At 43.2% G+C, this 21459-nt stretch overlaps 1 protein-coding gene across 1 annotated transcript in view; it reads left to right on the forward strand.

Moving 5' to 3' along the window:
• LOC146855365 (oxytocin receptor B-like) overlaps positions 1-21459 on the forward strand; it is a 150312-nt gene that overhangs the window by 41824 nt on the left and 87029 nt on the right. Inside the window, exon 2 of the transcript XR_014980820.1 lies at positions 13259-13332. The gene's annotated coding sequence lies outside the window, so the exon portion shown is untranslated. The remainder of the gene's footprint in view (positions 1-13258; positions 13333-21459) is intronic.

Genomic DNA, 21459 nt, shown 5'->3' on the forward strand with positions numbered 1-21459 from the left:
CTACCTAGAGGGTGAGCAGGGGTTGTTTTAGTAGTGTAACCCCTTTCCCTGACTAGAGGAAAGGTTCCCTGCTTGTCACAAGTACCTACCTGTGCCAACCAGAGAACCCGGATTCTAACAGTACCATTATTCTATCATAGAATCACAGCACACAGCAGTTTATACCCCTATGAAACCGAGAAAGTGATGTCCACTATCACAAATTTACAAGAAAGACTAGTGAATACTCTTTTAATACAGAGGCGGTGGATGTCCATTCGAACATAGAATTACAGGATAGTGTATACTACCTTGATACAGAGGAATCAAATGCCTAGTATGTCCTAAAATTACAAGAAAGTACAGTTTATACCCCGTTAATACAAAGGAGACGAATTCCTATTCTGCTGCGGAGTTAGTACAGAGGTAACGCAAAAGCAATTGCACCCCCTGGTTTACACATCCATTACTAACCACTAGCCCTTCGTGGGGTCAGCTTTCAAGAGTACACCTGCTTGCCACATTTCTATGATTTCATTGATGGCACTTCATCCGAGTCACATTTCACAGTCTACATTTCGTTGCATGCACATTAGACGAAAACTGTGCCTAAAATATGCAGCTGTATTTTCATCTATTCACATACCAATTGAAAGGCTAGATTCTGCCTGACTGTTTTCAATTGTAACCTATCATTTCAAAGAAGGAAAAGCAAAACCAGTAAGTCTCGACTTCAGAACAGCGATTGTCTTTACTAATGTTGTTGAGTGTGGGCAAAAAAGGGGGGGTGGTAGTTCCTTCTGCCAATGCTGTTCACCACCAGAACAAAATTGGCGTGTGCACGAGTCCCCATGCACGCACATATGAGTTATGACGCTTTGTCGGGCCAGCGTGATGAGATATGAAAGGGGGGGGGGTTGTTTTCCCTAGCACTCCAAGACAGCGTATGTCAAATTTGGAGTGGTAAACAGAAAAATACACAAAAGTACACGACTGCAAAGTGAGGATGCAGGGAGCTCGAAGAATTTTTTTTAAAGCACAGGAAAGACCAATAGAGGAGCAGTAAAATGGGTAAGCGCAGGAGGAGTCGAGGTTGGCCGGAAGGAAAAATTAAAAAAAAACAAAAAAAACAACAAGAACAAACAAGCATTGGCATAGCCAATAGGTCTCGCCTTTGGGACCTTATAAGTATTTAGTTATACAGCACAATATCCCTGGTGCAACAACATCAATTGTTGCATAGCTAAACACTTAGGGCCCGATTCACAGAACTAACTTAAGACAAAATCCTAAACTTACTATCATTTTGGTATTCACAGAAGGCACTTACTCATTTTGGTATTCACAGAAGGCACTTACTCATTTTGGTATTCACAGAATTTAGGAGTCCTAAGTTTAGGACTCCTAAATGCCTTCTGTGAATACCGAAAGTCTAAAAATTAGGATTTTTCTCAATTTAGTAGTAGTAAACTTAGGACTCCTAACTTTAGGACTCCTAAATGCCTTCTGTGAGTACCGAAAGCCTTAAAATTAGGATTTTTCTGAGTTTAGTAGTAGTAAAGTTAGTAGTCCTAACTTTAGGACTCCTAAACTGAGAAAAATCCTAATTTTAAGACTTTCGGTATTCACAGAAGGCATTTAGGAGTCCTAAAGTTAGGACTCCTAACTTCTGTGAATACCGAAGTGAGTAAGTGTCTTCTGTGATTACCAAAATGAGTAAGTGCCTTCTGTGAATACGAAAATGGTAGTAAGTTTAGTATTTTGTCTTAAGTTAGTTCTGTGAATCGGGCCCTTATACAGTCCCAAAGGCGCTGACTCCGGCCTTCATTCGTCCAAGGAAGATAATGTGAGCAACCATAATTTGTTAGATACGAACACCTTTTGTGCAGAGCACTGCAAAGCTGTGAGCATGTGATACAAAGTACCATCAGAAAATGTATAATTATAATTGTTTTATTATTATCACCAGGCATGAAGAAGGGAAACAAGCATTGGCATAGCCAATAGGTCTCGCCTTTGGGACCTTATAACTGTTTAGCCATGCAACAGTTGATGTTGTTGCACCAAGGATATTTTGCTGCATAGCTAACTACTTATAAGATCCCAAAAGCGAGACCTATTGGCTATGCCAATGCTTGTTTATTATGTACCGGGTATATAGCAATTATTCTGGGAAAATGTATACATGGAAAAATTGGTATGAAAGACACCTATGCATTTCTGAAATGGGAACAAAATATAGAGTTTATAAACAGTAGATATTTGCACATTTCCGAAGTTGGGAATACCCATACTAGCATGAGAATTATAGGTCATTTTTCAAAATGACTTACTTTTTACACATTGTCCTTTATTTGGAAGGCAGAAATGCATCGAAAGCCAATAGGTAATAACAGTTGCTCTGCAATTCTGTGTTACCCTAAGTCCCCCAATATAAATGGTACCTCACTTGTGTGGGTAGGCCTAGTGCCCACGACAGGAAAAAGCTCAAAACGCAACGTGGATACACCACATTTTCACAATGAAAAATTACCCTTTTTTTGCAAAGTGCCTAGCTGTAGTTTTTGAACCCTACCTCTGCCGGCACCTAGGGAAACCTAGCAAACCTATACATTTTTGAAAACTAGACACCCAGGGGAATCCAGGATGGGGTGACTTGACTGGCTCTCACCAGGTTCTGTTACCCTAAAGATTTGTAAAAAAAAACACCTTTTCCTCACATTTCTGTGGTGGAAAGTTCTGGAATCAGCGTGGATGCACAAAATTCCACCCACCCCGCGTTTCCCAAAGTCTTCCAAGAAAAATGGTACCTCACTTGTGTGGGTAGGCCTAGTGCCCGCGACAGGAAACGGCGCAAAACGCAACGTGGAGACACCACATTTTCACAGTGAAAAATGACCCCTTTTTTGCCAAGTGCCTAGCTGTAATTTTTTAACCCTAGCTCTGCCGGCACCTAGGGAAACCTAGCAAACCTATACATTTTCGAAAACTAGACACCCAGGGAAATCCAGGATGGGGTGACTTGACTGGCTTTCACCAGATTCTGTTTCTCAGAATCCCTTGCAAACCTAAAAAATTGTCAAAAAAACCACATTTTCCTCACATTTCTTAGGTGGAAAGTTCTGGAATCTGCGTAGATCCACAAAATTCCACCCATCCCGCGTTTCCCAAAGTCTTCCAAGAAAAATGGTACCTCACTTGTGTGGGTAGGCCTAGTGCCCACGACAGGAAACGGCGGAAAACGCAACGTGCACACACCACATTTTCTCAGTGAAAAAGGACCATTTTTTTGGAAAGTGCCTAGCTGTAGTTTTTGAACCCTAGCTCTGCTGGCACCTAGGGAAACATGGCAATCCTATACATTTTCTAAACCTAGACAACCTGGGGAATCCAGGATGGGGTGACTTGACTGGCTCTCACCAGGTTCTGTTACCCAGAATCCCTTGCAAACCTAAACAATTGTGAAACAAACCGCATTTTCCTCACATTTCTGTGGTGGAAAGTTCTGGAATCTGCGTGGATCCACAAAATTCCACCCACCCTGCATTCCCCAAAGTCTTCCAAGAAAAATGGCACTCACTTGTGTGGGTAGGCCTAGTGCCCGCGACAGGAAACGGCGCAAAACGCAACGTGGACACACCACATTTGCACAGTGAAAAATGACCCTTTTTTGCAAAGTGCCGAGCTGTAGTTTTTGAACCCTAGCTCTGCCACAACTAGGGAAACCTAGCAAACCTATACATTTTTGAGAACTAGACACCCAGGGGAATCCAGGATGGGGTGACTTGACTGGATCTCACTACGATCTGTTACCCAAATTCCCTTACAAACCACAAAAATTGGACAAAAAAACACATTTTCCTCACATTTCTGTGGTGGAAAGTTCTGGAATCTTTGTGGATCCACAGAATTCCAGAGCAAAAACCAAAGGAAATGATGGACGGAGTGTTGAACATTGCAAGCACTCACCCCCAGTTAACTGATCTGGGTTTAATCCATCACCGTTCTTTAGCCCACTCTGCCACCCCAGTTCAGACATGGCCATATGCAAATCAGTCTGACCCTGTGCCTCATGGGAACAGTCCAGCCCGAACTGCCAAGCCATGTCTACCCTGGACCGGAATCAAGCTTCCTAGGACCGGTTTCTGGCATTTCAGCCGTCTTCAGCCAGGCTTGCTTGAATCCAGTGGCAAAGTGAGCAAGGGACTCACGTCTGAGCATACCCTGCCAACTTATGGCGAACAAAGCAAAAACCAAAGGAAATGATGGACGGAGTGTTGAACATTGCAACCACTCACCCCCAGTCAACTGATCTGGGTTTAATCCATCACCGTTCTTTAGCCCACTCTGCCACCCCAGTTCAGACATGGCCATCTGCAAATCAGTCTGACCCTGTGCCTCATGGGAACAGTCCAGCCCGAACTGCCAAGCCATGTCTACCCTGGACCGGAATCAAGCTTCCTAGGACCGGTTTCTGGCATTTCAGCCATCTTCAGCCAGGCTTGCTTGAATCCAGTGGCAAAGTGAGCAAGGAACTCACGTCTGAGCATACCCTGCCAACTTATGGCGAACAAAGCAAAAACCAAAGGAAATGATAGACGGAGTGTTGAACATTGCAAGCACTCACCCCCAGTCAACTGATCTGGGTTTAATCCATCACCATTCTTGAGCCCACTCTGCCACCCCAGTTCAGACATGGCCATATGCAAATCAGTCTGACCCTGTGCCTCATGGGAACAGTCCAGCCCGAACTGCCAAGCCATGTCTACCCTGGAACGGAATCAAGCTTCCTAGGACCGGTTTCTGGCATTTCAGCCGTCTTCAGCCAGGCTTGCTTGAATCCAGTGGCAAAGTGAGCAAGGGACTCACGTCTGAGCATACCCTGCCAACTTATGGCGAACAAAGCAAAAACCAAAGGAAATGATGGACGGAGTGTTGAACATTGCAAGCACTCACCCCCAGTCAACTGATCTGGGTTTAATCTATCACCGTTCTTTAGCCCACTCTGCCACCCCAGTTCAGACATGGCCATATGCAAATCAGTCTGACCCTGTGCCTCATGGGAACAGTCCAGCCCGAACTGCCAAGCCATGTCTACCCTGGACCGGAATCAAGCTTCCTAGGACCAGTTTCTGGCATTTCAGCCGTCTTCAGCCAGGCTTGCTTGAATCCAGTGGCAAAGTGAGCAAGGGACTCACGTCTGAGCATACCCTGCCAACGTATGGCGAACAAAGCAAAAACCAAAGGAAATGATGGACGGACTGTTGAACATTGCAAGCACTCACCCCCAGTCAACTGATCTGGGTTTAATCCATCACCGTTCTTTAGCCCACTCTGCCACCCCAGTTCAGACATGGCCATATGCAAATCAGTCTGACCCTGTGCCTCATGGGAACAGTCCAGCCCGAACTGCCAAGCCATGTCTACCCTGGAACGGAATCAAGCTTCCTAGGACCGGTTTCTGGCATTTCAGCCGTCTTCAGCCAGGCTTGCTTGAATCCAGTGGCAAAGTGAGCAAGGGACTCACGTCTGAGCATACCCTGCCAACTTATGGCGAACAAAGCAAAAACCAAAGGAAATGATGGACGGAGTGTTGAACATTGAAAGCACTCACCCCCAGTCAACTGATCTGGGTTTAATCCATCACCGTTCTTTAGCCCACTCTGCCACCCCAGTTCAGACATGGCCATATGCAAATCAGTCTGACCCTGTGCCTCATGGGAACAGTCCAGCCCGAACTGCCAAGCCATGCCTACCCTGGACCGGAATCAAGCTTCCTAGGACCAGTTTCTGGCATTTCAGCCGTCTTCAGCCAGGCTTGCTTGAATCCAGTGGCAAAGTGAGCAAGGGACTCACGTCTGAGCATACCCTGCCAACGTATGGCGAACAAAGCAAAAACCAAAGGAAATGATGGACGGAGTGTTGAACATTGCAAGCACTCACCCCCAGTCAACTGATCTGGGTTTAATCCATCACCGTTCTTTAGCCCACTCTGCCACCCCAGTTCAGACATGGCCATATGCAAATCAGTCTGACCCTGTGCCTCATTGGAACAGTCCAGCCCGAACTGCCAAGCCATGTCTACCCTGGACCGGAATCAAGCTTCCTAGGACCGGTTTCTGGCATTTCAGCCGTCTTCAGCCAGGCTTGCTTGAATCCAGTGGCACAAATTTCCTACCTTACAGCATTCTCCCTAGTATCCCAAGTAAAATAATATCTCACTTGTGTGGGTGTCCAATGCAGAATTGGCTAAAAACGTATTCTTAAACAAATGTAGCGCTTAGAATTCTCGGTGCTATACCCTTATTCCCTATGTTTTGGGCTCTTCCCAGTCACAGGCCCTTGCCCCACCCACACAAGTGAGGTATCAATTTACTCGGGAGACTGAGGGGAACGCTGTGGGATAGGACATTTGTGCCGGCACAGTGATTCCACCCAAAAATATGTGGAAAATGTGTTTTTTTCAGGTAACTTTGAGGTTTGCAGGGCATTCTGGGTAGGAAAACGTTTGGGGACCCATGCAAGCCATACCTCGATGGACTCCCCGGGTGTCTAGTTTTCAGAAATGTGTGGGTTTGGTAGTTTTCCAAGGTGGCCGCCGAGTCCAGGGCCAAAAAACCCAGGTGACCCCTCTTGCAAAACCACATTGTTTTGTGATAGGTCATTTTGATGTCTCCTCAATATGTTTTGGGCCCCTGTCTGTCGCGGGTACTTGACCCACCCACGCGAGTGAGGTATAATTTTTATCAGGAGACCTGGGGGAACACTGGGTGGTAGGATATTTGTGGATCCACATAGATTCCAGAACTTTCCTACTTTTTTGACAAATTTTGAGGTTTGCAAGGGATTCTGGGTAACAGAACCCGGTGAGAGTCAGACAAGACACCCCATCCTGGATTCCCCCGGGTGTCTAGTTTTAAAAATGTATAGGTTTGCTAGGTTTCTCTAGGTGCCGGCATAGCTAGGGTTCAAAATTGACAGCTAGGCACTTTGCAAAAAAAGGGTCAGTTTTCACTATGAAAATGTGGTGTGCCACGTTGCGTTTTGGGCCGTTTCCTGTCGCGGGCACAAGGCCTACCCACACAAGTGAGGTATTATTTTTGTCGGGAGAACTGGGGGAACACTGGGTGGTAGGATATTTGTGGATCCACATAGATTCCAGAACTTTCCTACTTTTTTGACAAATTTTGAGGTTTGCAAGGGATTCTGGGTAACAGAACCCGGTGAGAGTCAGACAAGACACCCCATCCAGGATTCCCCCGGGTGTCTAGTTTTAAAAATGTATAGGTTTGCTAGGTTGCGTTTTGGGCCGTTTCCTGTCGCGGGCACAAGGCCTACCCACACAAGTGAGGTACCATTTTTCTCTGAAGACTTTGGGTAGTGCGGGGTGGGTGGAATTTTGTGGATCCACGTTGATCCCAGAGCTTTCATCACAGAATTGTGAGGGAGAAGTGTTTTTTAACTAAGTTTGAGGTTTGCAAGGGATTCTGGGTAACAGAACCTGGTGAGAGGCACACATCCTGGATTCCCCTTGGTGTCTAGTTTTCAAAAATATACAGGTTTGCTAGGTTTCCCTTGGTGCTGGCTGTGCTAAGGCCCAAAATCCACAGGTAGGCACATTTCTAAAAACAAGTCTATGCCTAGTGGGCTTTCTGCCACCCCGGGGGTAAATCGTGGGAGGGGAGGGTTGCCACGATATGCCCCTCCAAAAAATCCTGAGGCCTATTGGGCTTTTTGCCCCAATATGCCTCCGGGGAGGGGCAGAGAGACTGTGGGAATTCTTTTTGGGTGGGGGCATTATCATACCCATTCTGAGCAGCCCCCACCCCTATATTATAAAAATAAATCCCTGGTTTCTAGTGGGCTTTTTGCCTCCCCGGGGGGCAGATTGGGGTCTACTGCCCCCGTCCGCCTCCTGGGGGGCAGAAAGACTGACATTTCTCTGGAGGGGGTGTGGGGGATTGTCATGCCCTTTTTGGGCAGCCCCATCCCAACGTCAATAAAACCCTGGTGTCTAATGGACTTTCTGCCCCTCTGGGGGGCAGATTGGGGGCTACTGCCCCTTCTGCCCCCTGGGGGGGCAGAAAGACTGACATTTGCTACTGCCCCGTCTGACCCAACATCAATAAAAAAAAGCCCTGGCTTCTAGTGGCCTTTTTGCACCCTGGGGGGCGGATTGGGGGCTACTGCCCCTTCTGCCCCCTGGGGGGCAGAAATCCTGATATTTCTCTGGTGGGGGGGCATTGGGATGCCCTTTTTGGGCAGTCCCCACCCCAACGTCAATAAAAAAAAATCTCTGTTTTTTAGTGGGCTTTCTGCCCCCCCCAGGGGGGGCATAAAGACTGTTGTGCCCAAAAGAAAATGGGGGGAGCAAAGGCCCTTGCCCAAGGGGCTGCTCCCCCCTCCCTGGTCTAGTGGGTGGATCCCTGCTTGGGGATCACCCTCCTGGGGTGATCCCCAAGCAGGCATCCACTAGGAAAGGGTACCATTGGGAAGGGGAGATTCTCCCCTTTCCAACGGTACCCCTCCCATCTTTTTCGGTGCTCGGGGGGCTGAGATAGTCACACAAGCACCGAAACTGAGAAACTGAAACTAAGATCGATTTCATTGTAATGAAGATAGCGCGAGATCGTCATATCAATGAAATACAAAAATCGGCCTGAGGAGGTTGGGGAAGCTCTTCCCCACCTCCCCAGGCAAAAAAAAAAAGGGAAATCCCTCTGCTGTCTGCAGCAAAGGGATTTCCTGAACATGTGCTCATGACGGAATGGTTCCGTTATGAGCACACTAGAACTTGTGCTCATGACGGAACCATTCCGTCATGAACACTGTAGGGGTTAAAAATAAAAAATAAAAAACGTACCTGATGCTGCTTCTGCTGCCTTGCGCCCGAGTTCTCCGAAGCTTCCTGGGTCCCAGTAGTCCTTGGGCCAGTATCAGAGACTCCCTGTGTAATCCCCATGCTGCTCTCAAGCATGAGAGCAGTGTGGGGATAGGCCTGAGCGGGCTGCTTTAACGCTCCGCTCAGGACAGAGTCTGAGCTGTTTCTCCAGCCTGGCTGTTCAATACAGCCATATTGGAGAAACCAAAGTGTGCATATGTGTTTTGCCGGCCTGAGACAGCGGGCCAAACACGCATGCGCACTTACAGTGCAGGAACCAGCCCTCCTCCTCCCTGCACACACTGGCTGAGTCAGCAAGTGAAAAATAAAACAATATTAAAATAACGTTTTATTTTTCACCTGCTGGCTCTCAGCCAGTGGGGTGACACTGCATGCATCCTCGTGTGTCCTGTTGTGATGACATTTTAAGGCCACTGCTTACAATGGCCTTAATGTGCCACCAGACAATATATTGAGCATATGCAAAGTTAAGTTTGATGTGACGGGAAGTCTGCTTTTGGGATTGTATTACAAGACCTGAGACACATATCATGCTTTCTTAACTTGCTACTTTCAGTATAGCAGCCACAAATCACATTAATATACACTTATCAGCAATCCCTGGGTCACCAACTCCAGGTTGAGGGGCAGTGAAATCACTTGTCAATAGTATGGATAGGCGTCACCTGCCTAATTTCCTGTGGCATAATTCTGTGAAATGACAGAAAAATGATGTGAAATTACACAAGGAGCATAACCCATCATTAAGCCCTACTTTTTTGGTGCAAAATAAACCTGACAGCGCAGTAATAGGCTCCAATATAAATTCAAATAGTCATTTAAGTCAGAAGTGAGCTCACCTTCCCACTCTAAGTCTTTCTCCTCCTGTGATTTACTTTTGATTTGTGTATTAGGAGTCAAGGAGCAAGATAGATATTTTTTAAATAGCAGTTTAAGATTAGTCAATCAGGAGAGTTGTATTGTCATTTTAAAACTGTATATTCCCGTTGAGATTAGTAAAGATCTTTATTTATTTTTTATCTTTATTCAGTTAGTCTATCAATCAATTAAGTTTACAGAAATCTCATCAAAAAGAAATCACGGTTAGAATAAGTCATAATCAAAATTCAAAGTATTTGAACGTTTCCCATAAAGGAATAAGTTCCCTATTCTATAAATCAGTATTAGGGTTTTTGATTATTAAGAACCCATAAAGAGTTCAAAATCAAATGGAAAAGACTGCAATCAAGGAGCATAAATCTTTCAATATCAAGTAAAATAGTTAAATTACCCATAAAGAGTATTTAATAAAACTCAGTTGAATCTCAGATCAGCATACAGTTGTAGTGGGAAACTGTCAAATCCAAGTAAAGTCAGGTAAGGGGGGAAACAGCAGTAGCAGTGGCTACCACCATCAGGGGTCTGGGGCAATCCACCAAGCAAAAGAGTTACCTCCATCTAAGTACACGCACTAATATAAAAGTCAAGTAAAGCCTATCTACAAACCTATCGTAAACATTGTCGACGAAGACAGGGTTCTCCCGTAAGCAGGTTCAGCTCCTCCGTTCCCACAGAAATACATGCAGATTAAACTTTATATCATGTTGTTAACTACAGACACTCTTGCAAGATTATATTCTGGAAACATCAGGCATAGTGCCCATAGCATTCTCACATCCATAGACCTTTATATCTCTACTTGTTTCACTGTAAGAGGAATGAACTCACTGAAAGACAAAACACGGTTAGGTAATGAAGTTTTCTTTTCATTATTGTTTAAATGCATAAGCTTTTTCTATTCAAAAACTTAATGGAAAAAGTAGGAAGTTCATGACATTTAATATACTTTGTTAAATGAGAAAACTTCTGCAGTTATGACAGCATCTCTAAGCATCATTCTAAGGTCAACGTTCTAAATCACATATGGCACATTTCAACAATTTCATGCTTTTTTTTATATAGCTAAAGTTACGTCAGGACTCTTCTGTGGCCTACATGAATAAACATGATTCTCTACCATGAAGTAGCACATTTCATATGCTTGTCAGTTTAGCATTACGTTTACCCTGTATTCAGCACATTTAGCATACTGTAGTCATTTTATTTCTCATTCCAGTTTTAGACTTTATCAGTTCCCCCCATCTGATGGTTTATAAACCATTGAAATATCTTTGCTTTCACATGTGAATTCTGTTCAAAGCTTTTCTCATCAGTTGAATCCTTTCTATTTCTTTTTAAAAATTCAATTACTTTCAATAGTTATCATTCATTGTGTGATTCAATGTCATAATCTTTTCAAATCCTTTGCAAATAAGCAAATCAAGCATAGCCCTACTGCTACCACTGGTATACGTATAGCCTTTAAAATATCTCCTCCTGCAGTTGCAATCCAATTTCCAATTGTGTGAACTCCTTTCCCCAAATTTTCTAAAACACTCAGGGTCCGACTCCGATGTTGGACGGACCTGAGTCGGTCCGACATCGGTCAGGAACCATGACCGAACGACCTACTGTCGTCAGTTACGGCCCTGTGACCAAACCCAGTTCAGTCGCACTCGTATGTTTCACAATGGGAGCATGCATTCCAAGCGGAATGCATGCCCGCATTGTGAAATGGAGGGGTGCAGTTCATCCCTGCACCCTGTGGCCGGCACCTCAAGGTGCCTGCCACCAGGTGCAGTGATCAACAGCCATTCGGGCCCCCAGAGACAGTTTCCGACTGCCTCTTCGTGCCCAAACACCGGCACGAAAAGGCAGTAAAAAACAGCCATTTTACTCCCTCGGTCGTAAAGAGGCGGCTAGGGGAGTACTGAAGGATTTCCGGACGGTGGACGGGCTCTCATAGCCCTTTGTAAGCCATTCGAAAATCCGAGTCAAATTCTGTTCCGACCAAGCCCATCGGAATGGCTCGGCCGGAAAGGAATCTGGCCGAAATGTTCCGATGCGGGCAGAAGGGCTCTGACCATCGTTCGGAGCTATTCCGTCCGAAATCGGAATCGGGCCATAAGGGGTATATTTACTGAAAAAAGTCAGAGCGCGGTGTTATGCCAAATTTGGCAATGTCGCGCTCCGGCATTTTTAAAACACAGGAATGTGCTGTATTCACAAGAATACAGCACACCCCTGTGCTACCCCTATAGCAGGCACAAAAAAAGCTGCCTAGCTCCAATGCAGTCACCCTGCCACCATGTTGCTACGGTGTCCGCGCTGCAGGGGCGATTGTTTATGTGCCGGAAGGGGCACCTTCCTGCACATAAACAAACATTAAAGGTGATTTGCTCTTTCCATGTGTGCTGCAGAATGCAGAAAGAGCATAATACTAGGAAAAATTTATAATTTCTCCTTGTATCGTCATACTAAGACAAGGTATTCCCTAGTGTTAGCCATTGGCGCTGCCTTGCAAATCGGAGTCAGTGTCAAAAAGCAATGGGTGTTGTGGTGCACACCCTCTGCAACACCCATTGCATGCCCCTTTGCCGCGTAGGACTGTGGCGGAAAGGGGCATATTTACAAGTTGAAGCTAAGCCACTGGCTTAGCACCACCTTATATGTGAAATGGCGATATGCCACCGGAGTGTCAAAAAAGGTGACGCTCCGGTGGCGAGAAGGGCTTGTAAATATGTCCCTAGGTGTTTCCACCTCTTCTAATTCAGGTTTTAAATCTGAACTGTTCTTTGTGAATTCCTTTAATTTCTTACTCTCATCAGGTACATAGGAGCAGCAAGGGGATAATTTAAGCATCATGCAGACTCCTCCTTTTTCAGCGATTAAATGTCTAACGCTGAGTGATCTGAGTGATCTTGCAAAACCATCGAACGTATAGCAATCAGCTCCGTGTCCACTACTAGCAACACTCCAGAAGTGCTTGTTGCCCACTTGTCAACAACATTTGGCAGTTTTAAAATCTTATTTTCATTTACCATGATTTCAACAGGTGGAATGATTGCTCCAAAAATGTCTCCTACTAGTTGAGCTTCTTTATCTGTTCTACAAGTGTTTTTGTGTGCTGGAGAAATTTTTTATGTATCCATACTCGTCACATGGTACATTTTAGGAAAGAGCACTCCTAAATAACAAATACCCTCCCAATCAGCAGAAAATAGGTATTCTGTCCACAAACAAAATAAGCTTGCAAATTCTTCTCCTTGCAAAATATGCCCATGTCCCTCCCATCAATTCAAATGTATGTTCACAACTACCAATCCCCACATGTCTGTTTCGTTTTGGTGTCCTTCTTCTGTAAAAACAAACTTTCCCTTTGTGTCGATTGTCTGATCCTAGTTTTTGGGGTACCATTCTCTTTCTAAATTCATCTTCTTCTTTCTTCTAAACGATTTTCAAACATCATTATGTCTGTCTTTCCTAAGTGTTATGTTAGTGTTTCTTGCTGCCCCACAGGACATGAACAGCAGTGAAGAACTGGCAGTCCATCTGGGGGAGTAAACGTTCACCTGTCTTGATTAACTGTGATGGTAAGGATTACATGCATAGACTTTTCTCTCCTGACCTCTCCTCTTCTCTCTCCTCTCTCTCTTTTTCTTTCACTCTTTTTGTTCCTCTCTTCCACTTGAATCTTGGTTTTTATTTCTTAACCAATGACTTTTGTAATTTATCTCCCACTTTCCATTCTTCTGCGTGATTATTTAGGACATAATAGTAATCCACTTTTGTTGGTAGTAACAATTCGGTTGCACTAGTCTATTGGTGGCAGGCAATACTAGCCCATCCAGGGCGGAATCTAGTGGACCCCAATTATTGGGTTAATATGTTATCGTTCTACATCATATCACAATAAATGTGTACATGGCCCATCAAGTGCGTGATATTATTATATACGAACAGTACCTGTATTGCGATTAATTTAGCATTTTGAATTTTGTGTTATATACTGTTGCACATTGGACACAAAAGAACGTGAGTGTAATAGCAGACACACGGGTATTTGAACTGTTGAAAATATTGCTGCAATAGTCACATCCATTGAAAGTTACACCATGTTATATTGTATATAGCATGTTGATTCTAATGTCCTTCTTTCATGTTAATGAATCTATAAACGATAAAAGATGGTCGTTTCTGGTGCGCCCGATGACACTGAAGAAGACGACAGCCGAAACATGTTTGTTTTTTGCACACGTTCAAGAAATAAACTAAGAACTCACCTTAGGTTTGACTGCCTATGGGACTGTGGAGCTATTATATATAGACATATATAGATAGATATATATCTTAAAAACAACCAATTGTATTATAAATTTAAATATTAAACTATTTAAAAATCTTTAAACTTAAATTCGCCACTCCTGTCAGTGCAACAGTACAGAAAGGGGCCGATTCCGATCCGTGGCGGAAGGGCACCGAACGCGATCCGGCCGGAAAAACTACGAGCCGTACGCGTGTTTTCCGCCCGACTCGTACAGCTGTATGAGCGAGCCAGTACGATGCGAGCTACATGAAATTCAAGTCGTAAGCTAACTGTGGCATGCAATGGATGCGATTCATGACCGAGCCAGTACGATGCACGCGTCGGACAGCCTGTGCGAGCCGGAGTGTCTGGCTCGCAAAAGCTCCCGGAGTCGGACTTCGGGGTTCTGCGTCGGACCCCCCGACACCCGCAGCCATAAGACTCGCACACAGGGCGAGACCGATGGGTCTCCCCCACACATGCATGTATGGCACGGATGGCATCGACGCGTACCCACTGTAGGGGGTGCACTTGTTCGAGACGTACCCATTCAGTCAATGGGAGCACATGTATGCGTCATACAACTGGCTCCCATTGACTTCTATGGGAGTCCGACCGAACTGAGTCCGACAGCATACGTGCGCATTGTACTCGCTCGGTTGGACTGTAGGGGTCCGACTCGGTCGGAAAACACTCCGGATCCGACTCAGTCAGAGTGCTTTCCGACCCGGATCGGAATCGGCCCCAAAGTGTTTGAAAGCAGAGAGGTAACATTTATTTTTCTCACTTTCGTGAGTGTACCAGTGGGGAAAGGTTTGGATAGCAATGAGTGCAACAGTAGGGAAACTGTTGAATAGAGGAGAGGTAAAACATACTATTCCCACTCCTGTCAATGCATCAGTAGGGAAAGTGTTGGATTGCGAAGGGGTAAAAATTACTGTTCCCACTCCAATGAATGCAGCAGTAGGGAAAGTGTTGGATAGCGGAGAGGTAAAACTTACTATTGCCACTGCGGTGAGGGCAACAGTAGGGAAAGTGTTGGATAGCAGGGGTAAAACGTACAATTCCCACTCCAGTGAGTGTAACAGTAGGGCAAGTGTTGGATAGTGGAGGGGTAACAATTACTATTCCCACTCCAGTGAGTGTAATATTGGGGAAAGTCTTGGATAGCGGAGGGGTAAAAATAAGTATTCCAATTCCAGTGAGTGCAACAGTAGGGAAAGTGTTGGATAGCGGAGGGGTAAAAATTTCTATTCTGGGAAAGTGTTGGATAGCGGAGGGGTAAAAATGAGTATTCCTACTCCAGTGAGTGCAACAGTAGGGAAAGTGTTGGATAGCGGAGGGGTAAAAATTACTATTCCCCCTCCAGTCAGTTCAAAATTTAAAAAAACAAAATATTAACAACAAAAATATATTTTAAAAAAATAAATATATATATATACAAATATTTAAAAAATTAAAATTAAAATATATTTAATATTCAACATCTTAAAAAACATATTTTAGTGTTAAATACATATTACAAATACCTACAAAAATTATATTAAATAAAATAGAAAACAGTTTCAAAACAAATAAATATTTTTATTCAGAAATTATTTAAAAACAAAAATGTTAATTATTACATACATTTATTATATACATATTTCCTACCTTATAAAACCACACAATTCACATCTGAATGAAAAAACATGTACTTCCTTAATTAACATAATTAATTACCAATTAAAGAAATATTAATAATAAAAACATTAAAACTCATAAAAGTTTATTGACTTCCCACACTTTACCTCTATAACTCCCACAACCCACAGCTAAAATTAAAGTGTAAAAGAATTAATTACACAATTGAAACTTATTTTCAATTAAAAAATAAAAGTATTTTATATGATTATAATTAAGTTAAATTAATGTACTCCACACACTTTACCCCTATAACAGTAAATCCCACACACAAAAAAATAAACAAATATCCTAATTAAATGTCAATTGATTATTAATATTAATGATCAACTAATTATTAATTAACTAAACATAAATTACTTCCACCCTTACCCCCTTATAAACCCAACAACCCACACCTAAAATTAATGATATAATTTCCATATTTAATTTTCAATTAATTAATTAATATATATTAACAACTAATTATTAGTTAATTAAACATAAATTACTTCCCACCCTTTACCCATATAGACCGCGCAACAAGCACCTAAAATGAATCACATAATTTCCATAAATAATTTTCAATCAATTAATTAATATAAATTAACTACTAATTATTGATTACTGAAAAATTACTTCCCACCCTTTACCCATATAAACCACATAACCGGCACCTAAAGCAAATTACACAATTACCATAATTAATTACCAATTTATTAATTAATTTTAATTAACAACCAATTAATAATCATTTACAGATAAATTACTTCCCACATTTAACATGATAAAATCTCTAATAAATAATAAATAAAAAATAATCATTAATTTATTACAATTAAATTACTTCCCACCCTATTCCCCTATAAACCCACTACCCTAAAAAATGCAATATGTACTTAAAATAAAATTGATAATTACTAAACATTCAACACATATATTAAAAAACATAAAACATACATCACATACATTTAAAATATAAACTAAAATACATAACACAGATTAAAAATCGATATTTTAAACAACTATATTTAATGCAAATGATATTAATGACTTCTATATTTTTTTAAACAATATTTCACACCTTGAATTGGATATTCTTGACCACGATATTCTTGCTGTCGATATTTCTGTGTCACGATATTTCCAACTCGATATTTGTGTAAGTCGACATTTCCAACTCGATATTCTGTCTGAATACCAATATATTTACACTTATTTCTGAGGCAGCACATGTTCTCTTTAGAATTAGAGGAAAGGTATGAAGATAAAGCACAAGATGCAAAGTTTTTTTCTTTTTTTTTCAAAAGTTCTTTAAATGATTAGTTTTCAGCCAGCAAGATTAGACAATCCTTAACCCTACTTCGTGTTCCTCTAAAAATGTTAACCCAACTCTTCTGCCGCACACTAGGTCCTAGGTTCCTCTTCCGTTAAGGATGGTTTCCTGGCTAACAAGCCTAGGTTGAGTTTTTTCTTCTCAGGATAATCTGAAGACGTTTATTCGGGATTAACTTGCAGTGCAAATTACACTACACACTTTCCCAAATTAGGGCCCCATTAGGATGGTGGGCGGTCCTGCACCACCAATTAGGATGCCACCGCCACCCTGGCAGTGGCATCCCGCATCTTTGACATTGCAGTGGGCGGTGCTGTAAGCAGCACCCGCCGCAAAGCCAAAGAGGCATGTTGTGCATTGCCATGCACAACGCGACAGGCAACGCCCGGTGCCTGCCAGCTTGTGTATGGCAATGAAGGGTGTACCATAGGTACCCCCCCAAGTGCAGCCCTCCACCCCTGGGGGCCCGCAATGGGCCCCCACAACAATTCCCGCCTACCTTTCCATGGTGGCATCGCCACCATGTAAAGGCCTGTACCGCCAGGCATCATAATATGGATGGCGGTGCCTCCCAGACACCGCCACCATTTTGTGCCCGAGTTCTGCCCAGTCGGCAATCGAGATGATTGCCGACCGGTGAAAAAGCAGCGCCACCCGCCATCCGCCACGGTACCCCCGCCATGGTAATATGGTGGGGGGTAAATGTGGTAGTGATGGCGGGCGGATCGCCACCGCCGGCCGGGCAGTGGCGATCCGACTGCTATCATAATGGGGCCCTTAGTAGCTACCGTATCTATTTTGTGTTGATTTCTTGACCGTGAAGGGATGTACGGTGCCTCACCCTTCTCCTCTCATTACCCTGTGTTTTCTCTATTCCTGTACTTTGACTGGTATTCAATCAATTGACAAACTCTGTTTCAGTCTTCTTTGATCATGACTTTGTGGTCATTCAACTTTAAGGGTGTCTCTTCTTTGTACAGATCTTGTGCCTTAACCTGGATCTTCTTGCTGTATTGTTGTTCCAGTCACAGTTTCACATTGAGGATTAGTCTCTGCTCTACTTCATTAGAGACCTCAGTGCCACTTGGTGCAACAGCAGGTACTTGTATTGATGTGATTTGTTGCAGTTCTTCACCCCTTTCATCTCATTGCTGCTGGTGGAATTCCAGTACCACTGCTTCACACGGTATCTCAGCTTGTGGTGGTGCAGTCACCAATGCTCTTGGTTCAGGATAAAAGTGCACAATTTCTTCTTCGGGGTTTCTTACCTTTTTGGTATTGGACATGTGCACACAGTTTGGAACTCCTTCACACTTCACAGCAGTATTGGGCACCAAAACGACATAGAAGGCGTCCTTTCCACCTTGGCTCCAAAGAATTCTTCTGAATGTGCTTCTTGATCACAACCCAATCACCAGGATTGAGGTCGTGCCACTGTTCTTAGTGTGGATCTTTAGTGGCAGCTGCAACCTGGTAAACAGAATGCACCACATCAACCAATCCTTAACAGTAGTCGATTATCATATCATCTGTGATTTTCAACAATGCATTTGCAGGTACAGCAGGTAATCTCATTGCTCATCCCATTAACTCTTCATGGGGTGAAAGACCAGTCTTTTTTATCAGGAATACTTTGAATATTCATCAGCACCAATGGCAAAGCAACTGGCTACTTTAGGGGCATATGTACAAAGGAATGGCGGAGCTCCGCCATTACAAAATGCAGGGATGAGCTGTATTTACAAAGATACAGCACATCCCTGCGTTTTTCCTAGTGCTGGTGCTAAATTAAGCGGCTTAGCACACATAGGAGTTGCAAATCTGCATTTATTTAATTCTGTTTTATGTGCAGGAAGGAACGTTCCTGCACCTAAACAATCATTCATGGCGTTTTGTTATTTCTATGCGTACTGCACAATGCAGCACACATACTGGTGGCAAAAACGAGGAGAAATTAAGCATTTCTCCTCCTTTCACCGTGATGAGACCCAGTTTTTCCTGGTCTTAAGTTTGGCGCTGCCTCCTTTTCATGCCACTCTTGTTCATAGGGGGCCGTGTCAAAATTAATGGGTGTTGCGGTGGAACGCCCACCACAACACCCATTGCCCACCCCTTTCACGCTAAGTATAGTGTAAAAGGGTACCTTATTTACAAGGCAGCGTTAAACCACATTTAGTGGCATAACGCAGCTTTGTAAATTACGATGAAGCCCCTATCACCATAGGAACTTCATTAAAAGTGACGTTCCTGTGGTATAGGGGCTGGTAAATATGCCCCTCGGTGAAGTTGAGGCACAATCATTTGCTAACTGAAACTTGATGGTCCCATTCATCTGCTCAACAATGCCAGAAGCTTCAGGTCTATAACTGCAATGCAATCTTGCTCAATTTGTAATGCTGTGCAAATCATCTTCAGATCTTCATTATTAAAATGGGTTTCCTTTCTGACAACAAAGAGACTGGCATGCCATACCTGTGTATCAATTCTTGCAATAGCAGTTTTACCACTGTGAGACTGTCATTTCTTCTGGTTGGGTAAGCTTCCACCCATCTCGAGAAGGCACATACTATGACTAGGATATTTCTCAGCCCATTACAAACAGACATTTCAATAATTTCCATCTGCATCCTGTTGAAGGGACCACCTGATCTCCCTATGTGACTCAGTGTAACGTAGTCCTTTTTCCTGCATTCATTTGATGACATGTCACACATCTGTTACAAACTTCTTCTGCTAACATCCCGCTTCTTGGATAAATGCCCAAACACTGGTGAAATAATCTGATCATTGCATCCCTATCAGGTAACACTGGCCTCTCATCAGCTAATATCCAAATATCGTTTGCTTTTTTTTAACAACCTGCTCTAATCCAACTCTGCTGTTCTACCTATGAGATGTCTTCTTGTACTCTTTTCAGTTTGTCAAATGTATCTGACACTCTCATCAGCATTGAAAAGTTAGTGTCTTCTTCAGACTCACATGTGAAAGTTCTATTAAATGTGCAGGCCAACAAGGCACAATACAGTGCCATGGAATCGGGATACCTATTTCCCATTGTTATGTAGCCATTACCACTTGGTGGGCTGCACATTTAACAACTGCAATTTCAACTGACAACTGGAGAGCATGTAGTAAATCCCTAACCTGCACCCCGTTCCTAATTGGGGTACCTAAAGAGGTCATAAAACTTATTTTTGACCATAATTGCCCAACATCATGGACAACGCCCAAGCCATACTGACTATCTGTAAATATGGTGACTCTCATTTGAGCAGTTAAACATGATCTAGTAAGGGAAATCAACTCTGCAACTTCTGCTGAGGCAAACCCTTGAAGTCATGAAGCTTCAACAACTTCATTTATTGTACATACAGCATAAGCTGCTCTTAGGGTACCTTCATTATTTCTTAGACATGAACCACCTAAAAAAAGTACATGATCTGGCTCAATCAAGGGTTAATCTTTTATATCAGGTCTAGGCTTTGTGCATAAATCTGTGACATCTAGGCAATCATGGTCAACTTTATCACAAACATCATCATTTATTAATATCAACGTAGCAGGATTCAGTATCTGACATCACCTAATAACGATATTTTCGGTGGATATATTCCTATGTTCATATTTTGTTAACCTGTTATGGGTCATGTGCTGTGCTTTTGTTCTTATCAATAGAAGCTCCACTAGTGAGAAACCACTATGGTTACTGGATATTCTATCACTATGCTCTCACTCTTTTCCAGATTAGCACTCACTGCAGCAACGGCTTTAAGACAGCCGGGCAGACCTGCGTTGACAGGGTACAGGATTGTGGAAAAATATGGCTTAGGTTTCCGAGCATTTCCATGTTTTGTGTCATCACTGAACGAGCATAGCCCTTCCTCTCAATGCAAACAAGAAAAAACTCTTTGCTCTATTCCAGCATTCCTAGTGAAAAGGAAAAAGTTGGTATCCACTGTCTACAATAGCCAATCATTCCTAGAAATATCCTGATTTCCTTCTGTGTTAGATGTGGATTCATTTGAATGATGGCTTCACTCTTTCTGGTGACAGCTTTCTAGTTCCTTTTTCAATTATGTGTCCCAGATATTGAACTTCTTTCTGACAGCACTGCAGGTTCCCTGGGGACACTTTATGCCCAATCTCCGCCAGGTGATTTAACAGAGCGATGGTATCTTGTTTACAAGCTTCTTGTGTTTTTTCACGCCACGAGCAAGTCATCTATATGCTTTACTAACTCTGACCGATAGGGCATCTGTGATGACTCCCGATTCTTTTTCAGGATCTGGTTAAAAATGTATGGACTCTATGTATACCTTATGGGACTCGCCATCTAGGGAAACCTACCAAACCTAGACAGTTCTGAAAACTAGACATCCAGGGGAGTCCAAGAAGGTATGGTTTGTGTGGATCCCC

This window comes from Triturus cristatus, chromosome 4_1, assembly GCF_964204655.1.
Source record: "Triturus cristatus chromosome 4_1, aTriCri1.1, whole genome shotgun sequence".
NCBI classification, from domain to species: Eukaryota; Metazoa; Chordata; class Amphibia; order Caudata; family Salamandridae; genus Triturus; species Triturus cristatus.